Source organism: Carassius gibelio, chromosome B10, assembly GCF_023724105.1.
Source record: "Carassius gibelio isolate Cgi1373 ecotype wild population from Czech Republic chromosome B10, carGib1.2-hapl.c, whole genome shotgun sequence".
NCBI lineage: Eukaryota > Metazoa > Chordata > Actinopteri > Cypriniformes > Cyprinidae > Carassius > Carassius gibelio.
This window is the reverse complement of record NC_068405.1, coordinates 9,087,385-9,095,050: the sequence shown is the minus strand read 5'-3', so window position 1 is coordinate 9,095,050 and position 7,666 is coordinate 9,087,385.

Sequence of the window (7,666 nt, the reverse complement as noted above, 5' to 3'; positions counted from 1 at the left end):
AGTCAAGATGAGTCTGTCAGTCTCTGAAGCAGACAATGTGTGAATGAGAACTACACTTTCTGTGTGTACAATGTAACAATGCAAGAAAAAAAATATTCCTGTAAATATGTTTTCCAAGTTGTAAAATATTTAAATAAAAATATAGTATTTATACTAAAATATGACTCTTGAGTTATTTTCACTTTGTTTTAAAGGGATACTCCACCCCAAAGTGAAAACTGTCGTTAATCACTTACCCCCTTGTCAATACAAAAGCTTTGTTCATCTTCAGAACACAATTTAACATTTTTTTTTGATGAACACCGGGAGGCTTGTGACTGTCCTATAGACTGTCAATTAAATTACACTGTCAAGGTCCAGAAAAGTATGAAAAGCATCATCAGAATAGTCCATCTGCCATCATTGGTTCAACCATAATGTCGTTCCGACGAGAATACGTTTTGTACACAAAGAAAAAAATAAAGACTTTAATCAACAATTCATCTCCTCTGGCTCTCTACTCTCTCAGTGTTCGCATATACAATGAACAAACCTCCAGCATTTCAGTGAATCTCCTAACTGGCCTGTTTAACATGATAAACTGTATAATTAAAGTTAACTTGACATACTTGCCACAGTAGGAAAATTAGTTTGGCAGTCAGAAATTAAAGGTTTACGATTTTTATTAGGTTTCCTAGACCTGGCCCAGAATTTGTTAGTGCCCCCAAACATCAAACCATTGAAGCGCTGGCAACATTTGGACAAAGCTTTTTATTAAATATTATAAAACAACTTTATATGAAAAAAAAAAAAACTCAGACGAGTGTTGCAATTTACCAGTTAACAAATAAAAGGAACCAGAAAAGTGTAATAACCTCAAACAAAAAAAAAAAAAAAAAAAGGATCACAAAAGCCACACACATCACAAGACCATGTGCCTCACATCTTATACCCTTATAAGAGTATAGTGCTATATGATCTCAACTTATCCATTAAAAGCAGAACTGAAGAGCAGAGCAGTGCAGCCTAAACAAACTACTACATCAATAGAGGGTTATAATGTTTGAAAGTGAGAGTTCAGATTCACCTGATGCTATTTATATCAATGTGGATTCTGCAAGACGTCTTAATCTGAGGATCACAGAGAAACAGCAGCCACTTCAACACACAGGTACTAACATCATTTATCTGATACATTATAACATTCAGACAAAACTATTTCAGTATCTTTTAAGAATAAAACTATGTTCTTGACAGTGTTGGGGGTAAAGCATTACAAGTAACACAAGTTATGTAATCAAATGACTTTTTAACTAGTAAAGTTAATGCATTACTTTTTAATTTACAAGTCATAGCGGAGTTACTTTTTCAAATAATGCCGGTTACTTTAATTTCCCATTTACTGACTGCCAGCTCTCCTATCTGCACTAAAAGAAATCGGGAGTAAGTTTAGAGGCGTTGTGTGCGCTGTGTAAACATGATGTTAGCCTACTGTAGTTCTAGACTAAATCTAAACATCCATTTACTCATCTACAACAATTAACTGCTTCTCAAAATTAAAAAATTCAATACAATGCAAACTTCTGCATTGGGTTGGGTACCAAAACAGTCCCTCCTGGATTTCACGATTTATTTTTTTGTGATTTTTGTGATCAAAATTACTACTTGCTGCGGCTTTATTACATCTGATAAAATGTACTTTTATTACTGTCATTCATAATGTCTAAATATAATTTAATGAATACAAAAATATATAGGCTATATTAAGGAGTGGAAATGGCCTATAAATACTTCTCTGCAGCCATCTACTAGTCATTTAATATCTCCTACTCTTTCCTACATTATGAAACTTTTAGTTTTTTGCATGGGGGAAACCCATTAAAGGGGGGGTGAAATGCTCGTTTTCACTCAATATGCTGTTAATCTTGAGTACCTATAGAGTAGTACTGCATCCTTCATAACTCCAAAAAGTATTTAGTTTTATTATATTCATAAGAGAAAGATAGTCTGTACCGATTTTTCCCGGAAAAACACGAGCGCCTGGAGGCGTGACGTGTGGGCAGAGCTAAAGAATCACGAGCGCCAGTTGCGTTGAGAGCGTTTGGAAGCTGTGACAGCTGTGAAGGCTGAAACTGAACGAGAGCAGCAGCAGCAACGACTCGCTCCGAGCGGGGCTCGAACCCGGGTCTCCGATGGGAGGCGGACGCACTAACAAGGAGGCAGAGATATTTGAAGCAGTTTTACTCACCGCATGTGGTTCCAACACACAATCGTGACCCTTTTTCGTTGGGATTGCATCATCCTTAAGAAATAAACTATACGCAAATCCGTCCTCAAACTGGGCTTTGTTTGTAAAACAAGCATTTTAGAAATGCAGGGAACAAACACAAACACTTGCACAACTCCGTTGATGCTCTGTAAAAATAAACTCCATCCACTGGTCCCTTAATGCTGTTTTTTCTTTGGTAATCTGTGCAGGGTTGTCTTGCCCTGGCAACCGAAAACACACTCCTTTTGTGACATTTCGCGACGCTCTCGCTCTGATCAGTGATTTTGTGTGCACAGCCTCTCTCTGCTCTGCTATACCATAGACAGTAAAAGAAATGGACACAGCGACCCCATTGGACCCCAATGCGACAGAGAGACGAGTGGTTATGACGCAATCGTTAGCCTATTTTTTACAAAAACTGTTTATACGGGGCCATAATGTAACATAGAAGGTAATGGAGCCCTTTATACATTGTCGTGTATCTTTAAATAATGGACAAACGGAGTCTTTAAACGCCTCAGATGTAAAGTTATTCGCTGTCAAAGTGACGCCAAAATGAATGGGAGTCAATGGGAATGCTAACGCAAGTGAAGTTCTGCTAAAAGATGGCAGCCCCCACCCGACTTCAACTTCCGGTCGAGTTCCTTGCCGCCTGTGCTATACGGGAGCGCGTGCTCTTCCGGCAAACGTGCCCTCAGGACTCATATAAGGAAATTCCGCTCCATCTAACGTCACACAGAGCCATACTCGAAAAAAACTTTCCGAAACTTGTGACAAACCGGAAGGAGTATTTTTGGAAAACAAATACTCCTTCAAACGTACAACTTAATTTTTAAAACTTTGTCCATGTTTAGCATGGGAATCCAACTCTTTAACAGTGTAAAAAACTCAGTATGCATGAAATAGCATTTCACCCCCCCTTTAAAGATGAACAAATATCGTCACATTAAAAATAACTTTCAAATTCTGTAATACTTGAAGCTTTGAATTGCTGGGAAAGCATTTTAAAACACTCAAAAACCTCAGACCATCCTGCCACAAGTTGTCCCTGTAGCCTACTTTACGGTTAAATAATGGTTGATATCTGTAGTTTTCACATAATTCTGAGCTGAGTTTGAATGCTTCTCACAAGATTTCACAGAGATGTTATTGATTCTGTGCTGAATTGGACTGCTTTCTTCACTGTATCTCCCTGAACTGTGTATAATGGTGTTGCGGCTCCGGCTCGAGCAGATAAACGGTCTTCGCAGCCCCAAATAGTAGCGGAGTTTGCTTGATTTTGCGATAAATTCAAAGAGAAACAGAGAACAAAAGGTGTGTGTTTATCGACAGATTGTTAGAATATCTGTATCTGTAACTGAGTCTTTAAACGCCTCAGATGTAAAGTTATTCGCTGTCAAAGTGACGCCAAAATGAATGGGAGTCAATGGAAATGCTAACGCAAGTGAAGTTCTGCTAAAAGATGGCAGCCCCCACCCGACTTCAACTTCCGGTCGAGTTCCTTGCCCCCTGGGACCAAACGACAAAAAAATTAAGAGCGCCGCTCTTCCTGTTTATCCTGAAACCGTCGCACCATAATGACGTAAGCGTGCTACGGCACGAATGCTGAAACCCTATATGTGAGTGCAGAGGGGGAGTGGGGACAATCGTACTCGGGCCCGGTTCATGGCAATCGTGTCTAGTGTGAGTACACCCTAAGAGTACAACTCTTTAAATATTGTCAGTGGTATTTTTCTCTCTTAAAATACTCTTCCAGTGAATATGTATTATTTGAATGATAAGCTTCTGCCTCTAAAGTTTCGAACATGCTTTTTTTGTTTTTGGCATGCATGGGTCTATCTATCTATCTATCTATCTATCTATCTATCATCTGACTATACCCATCTATATGCTAACGGCATGCTAATCGTGCTAGGAACATGCTAACGACATGCTAGTCACTTGTTAAGCATTCTAGGAACATGTTAGGAACATGCTAAAAACATGCTAATTATGCTAGAAACATGCTAGCGACATGCTAGTCACTTGCTAATCATGCTAAGAACATGCTAGAAACATGCTAGTCACTTGCAAATAATGCTAGGAAGATGCTAGAAACTTTCTAATCATGCTAGAAACTTGCTAGCGACATGCTAGTCACTTGCTTATCAGGTTAGAAACATGATAGCAACATGATAATCATGCTAGAAACATGCTAGGCCACTTGTTAATCATGCTAGGAAACATGCTAGCAACATGCTAATAACTTGTTTATCATGCTAAAAACATGTTATTATCATGCTAATCATGTTAGCAACATGCTAGTAACTTTGCTAATCATGCTAATGACATGCTAGTCACTTACTAGTAATGCTAAAAATATGCTAATCACTTGCTTCTTTAACTTCTTAAACTTTCCAATCTTTCTTAACTTTTTAATCTTTGTAAACTTTTTAAACTTTCTAAATTTTTCTAATTTTCTGGTCAGGCTTTCTCAAGCCAACTTAAAGTTTGTCTTGTCAAACTCTTTTGTTTAGTTATTATTCTTCTGAGACTAAATTTCTCTACTAGCTCCAAACTCAGCCCAGCTCATCAGACTGATCTTGCCGGGTGTGCTATATCTTTTCTAACAGATCGAACTTACGGTTTTCATAAAAATGAAGATTAAAATCCTATAGAAAATCCCATAGACTTGCATTGAAATGTCTCTGCTCATCTGAACATTCCGTCAAATTATTCAGTCAAAAAATCTATCTATCTATCTATCTATCTATCTATCTATCTATCTATCTATCTATCTATCTATCTATCTATCTATCTATCTATCTATAATACATGCTAGCAACATGCTAATCATGCTAGAAAAATGCTAGCAACATGCTATTAACTTTATAATCATGCTAGAAACATGCTAGTGACATGATAGTAACTTGCTAATCATGCTAGCGACATGCTAGTCACTTGCTAATCATGCTAGGAACATGCTTGTAACATGCTAATCAAGGATGCATATGCAACCATTTTTGTCGCAGTGTAGTTCCCTGCAAAATATATTTTATTACTGTTTTTTCTAACTTATGGTTCTCTAACCATAAAGGCTGGCGTAATTTGCCCTGACTACGCATTTAAAGAATTTAGGGGAATTATTTAAATAATCCTGTGAATGCACTTAAAGAGTTTAGAATGGAATCAGATTTAATTGTGAATCGAATTGAATCGTTCTAAATGAGCAAAAATCGTTCTTGAATAGAATTGAAAACCTACGAATCATGAATCGAGATTCATGAAAAGATTCACAGCGCTATTGAAGAGTGTTCTGCAATCCAGAATGGCCACAGCTAAAAGGTTCGTTTCAGATGTGCCCTTTTTTATTTCAAAGACGATTAATAGAAGCCCGGCTAAGATGACAAAAAGTAACATACCACATCAATAAGAAATGCAATTAGTTACTTTTTCAGGGAGTAACGCAATATTTTAATGCATTACTTTTAAAAGTAAGTTTCCCCAAGACTGGTTCTTTGTATAATGTCCTAATAGTGACTTGGAAGTTCAATTTTGAGAAGTCACATTTTTATAATTTTGTGTCTGTCATCTACAGAAAATGTCTCAGTGATGAACCGAAAGCACAGAGCAGCTGGAGTGTGTATGTGCCTGCTGTGTTTTCTTCTGCTGACTGCTGTAATAGTGCTGTGTGCCTGTTACACCTCTGAGAGAAAGCAGTTGCTAACTCAGATCAGTAACTTGACTGAAGAAAGAGTGCAGATAATGAATGACAAGAACCGAATGGATAGTTGGCTTAATGAACAAGGTAATTTTCTTTTTAATTAACCACAAGTATTAAATAATAATTTACTAACCAGTTGTATTAACAGATCAGCAAGGGGAACCCTTGAAATGGATTTACTACAACTTCAGTTTTTATTATATTTCATCTGAGAATAAAAGCTGGAGTGACAGCAGGAGAGACTGTCAACAGAGAGGAACAGATCTGGCGATCTTAAGAGAAGCCAGTGAAAAAGTGAGCAACAATTACATTTTGGGTGTTTGTTCATAATATACAGTGCTGCATGAAAGTTTGTAAACCCTTTAGAATTTTCTATATTTCTGCGTAAATTTGACCCAAAACACGGGTCCTGAAAGTAGACAAAGAGAATCCAGTCAAACAAAGGATACAAAAATATATACCATGTCATTTATGTATTAAGAAAAATTATCAAGTGTTAAATAATTGTGAGTGTGACCCCTTTTGCAGCAATGGCTGCAAGTAACGTTTCTTGTAACTGCTGAACAGTCCTGCTTAACATCTTGTAGGCATTTTAGCCCCTTCCTCATTACAGAACCGCTTCAGCTCTGACTTGGTGACTTGGTCATTCCAAAACATTCGTTTTGTCCTCCTTTAACCATTACTTGGTAAAACGACTTGTGTGCTTGGGGTCATTGTCTTTCTGCATGACCCACTTTCTCTTGAGATTCAGTTCTCGGACAGATGTCCTGTCATTTTCCTTCATAATTTGCTGGTATAATTCATAATTCATTGTTCCACCAATGATTGCAAGCCATCCTGGACAAGATGCAGCAAAACAGGCCCAAACCATGATACCACCACTACCTCCATCACCATGTTTCACAGATGGGATAAGATTCTTATGCTGGAATGCAGTGTTTTCTTTCTCCAATTGTAATGCAAATCATTTAAACCAAAATGTTCTCTTTTGGTCTCATCCGTGCTCTTTTAGGAGAGCAGTGGCTTTCTTCTTACGACTCTCCCATGCACACCATGGTTGTTCAGTGTTCTCCTGATGATGGACTCATGAACATTAGCCAATGTGAAAAAAGACCTTCAGTTGCCTAGAATTTAGCCTGCAGTCCTTTGAAACCTAGAGGACTTTTACACGTCTTGCTTTTAGAGTGATCTTTGTTGGTGGAGCACTCCTGGCGAGAGTAACAGTAGTCTTGAATTTCCTCCATTTGTACACAATCTGTCTGACCATGGATTGGTGGTAGTCCAAACTTTTTAAAGATGGCCTCGAAACCTTTTAGCCTAATGAACTCTTTTTCTGAGGTCCACAGAGATCTCTTTTGTTCATGCCTTGAAACTAGGGGTGTCACGATTCACTAATTTTCTCGATGCATCGTTTATAAACCATGCTGATGTATATGCATTGATCTTGAAACATGACTTTTGAATTGTGAATCACCGATCTCGGACAGTAATCGATTTAAGAATCGAATGAATTGTGATTTCTATAGCGATTCAATGCTTTCAAAATATATACACATTTAATTACTAATGGCACAAATTAATGGAGACCTTGAACAGTGTTCATGGCTCGCTTCTATCCTTCACATGCTCCACTATTACCGCCCGAGACTGTCACAGGATTGCAACCACGCTCTGCTCGTCTCTGACGCAGCTGACATGTGATTTCTTCTCAGGAC